This window comes from Acyrthosiphon pisum, chromosome A1 (genome assembly GCF_005508785.2).
Source record: "Acyrthosiphon pisum isolate AL4f chromosome A1, pea_aphid_22Mar2018_4r6ur, whole genome shotgun sequence".
NCBI classification, from domain to species: domain Eukaryota; kingdom Metazoa; phylum Arthropoda; class Insecta; order Hemiptera; family Aphididae; genus Acyrthosiphon; species Acyrthosiphon pisum.
This window is the reverse complement of record NC_042494.1, coordinates 123,086,593-123,089,120: the sequence shown is the minus strand read 5'-3', so window position 1 is coordinate 123,089,120 and position 2,528 is coordinate 123,086,593.

Genomic DNA, 2,528 nt, shown 5'->3' with positions numbered 1-2,528 from the left:
TCTAGGTATCACGATTTAAGATAGTATGGTTGCCCAACGAGCTATGATTAGACGGCATTGGATTTAAATCGGACCCCCGGCACTAGCACTTCTAGTGGACTATTTTATAATTTATAATATAATATGATCATTATATTATATATTTTTATTGTGTATAGGTATAACGTAATAATTTTTATTAGTTTTAATTTGAACCAATATGAGCGCTGTATGCGGGGGTCCCCGTAGTTCACGTGACTTTTCGATTCAAACCGTATGCCGTGATATAACACTTTTCTAATGGGTCGATGGGCAACCATACTATCTTAAATCGTGCTAGGTATTAATCTATTCTGTGATTGTATTATCAATGGTGATATCAAGGTGGATATATATAAATATATTCTAAATATATATATATATATGTATATCTATATATCCACCTTGGGTGATACGAAAATATCCTTTTTATTTATCAAACACGGACTAAGATATACCTATGTATATCTTAGTTCGTGTTATCAACATAATATATAATCACGATTTAAGATATACAGGTTGAACATCGGCCTATGATATTATGCATTTTTCAAGACCGTCAAATTGAGTCTCCAAATCAGCTGTGGAACTACCGACTGGCGCCATCTAGCTGAATTTATATGGAAACTCAACAATCCAAAACGTACTATATCAACGGTATACTCGTATTATAGTCGTATGCACTATAGTCGTATGCACTAGTCTTATGCACATGGTATCTTTATTCTATGGTCGTATGTACTAAATTAGAAACTTCCTACTCAACTTCTAAGTTTAATATTTAATGTTTATACTTTGTACCTAATATGATTATAATCTAATATGAGTTAACTGAAGATTAATAATTAACTTGATATTCTAGTTATGAAAAAGTATATATTTTGTCATGATTCTGGTGGTTTTAAACTTTTAAATGTTAAAACATAATATAGTGATTATAATATATGAATAAACGTCAAAAAGGTTATACAATATTAAATAATACCATTAACTTAGTTTACTAAATTATAGTTTAAGAATTTTTACAAGTAGGTAGGTATTAATATTTTATTCCATAACAAGAAATGAGAAATACTATTCAGGTAAAAATCTTATGATTATCGACTATCGAGTAATATACGACAACAGTTTTATTCATTTTTAACCTGTCACAAACCGGAATGTTTTCGGTGTAGTAGGACATTTTCCCCCGATACATTTTCCCCCCTTTTTTTAAAAGTTTACTATTTCATAATAATACTTTATTATTTAATATGAAAAATGTATTATTTTATTATTAAATATTTTGCTTATTGTCTAATATTTTCAAATATTTTCATAAATATAATAAATTATAAATGTATATTTTTGATCAACTGAACTACTTGAATAAAATTCAAAAGCAATTATTAAATTGTCAAATATCCAAACTGGTAGTCTTAACAACAACAAAAAAAATATGTGTTTAGAAATAACAAAAGAATTAGAAATATGTTTTTTTACGAAATGTATCATTTTTATGCCTGCATTTTTAGCTATTTTATTAATTTTAATGCTTAAAATATAAAATATATGCTTATATTTTTATTTTTGAAATAGTTCAGTGGATCGAACAAATAGATTTATAATCTATTATATTTATGAAAAAAAAAATTTCATATTAAATAATAAATAATATTGTATTATTAAATTCAATATTATTAGTCAATAATGAACTTTAAAAAAAAAATTGGGGGAAAAATATCCTACTACACCGAAAACAATCAGGGGTAAAATGTCCATTTAACATACAGACTTTATAGTATTAACAATATTTTTATTATATTCATATATCTATTTTTTTGTTTTTTTTTTGCTAATTCGTCCAGTACTTCGTTGGATGTTATATTTATAACCCCACAATGAACAGCCATAGAACAAATATTACCGCTACGTCCACAACTTGATTTTCTGTAACGATATTATCATATTACTTATTAGTGATCTTAATTATTTTTTCATCCGCCGAGCGTTTAGAAGTAGAGCAACTTGCATCAAAATAGCTAGTAATTTTGCTTTTATAAACATAGTAATTGTGAAAATGTAAAATAGACAAAATAGTCAATATCACAAAAAACACCGACTGTATAATAGTAAGTAATAGTACATTAGTACTACACGGACCTATAGTAGAAAACACGAGTACGAACGACTAAAGACGAATCACGATGATAACTAAATATTATGAGTTATGATAAATAATAAGCAATCGATATTTCAAGTTTTCAACCAACTAATGACCTGGGGCTGTTGGTAAGTAATATTGTAAAATATACCTACCGATCGCACTATCGCCCGTATGAATCAATGTTCTGGGAAAGTGTTGAGCTAGTTGTTATTGAGGATTCTCGATGATCGAGGGGGATAATATTCCCATATTATATTTTGTGTAAACAACTAAATATTAATAATAATAATAAGATCATAGTTCCTAGATATGAGTCTAGATAATAATATAGTCATGTCATATAAACACGTATAAACATATTCTG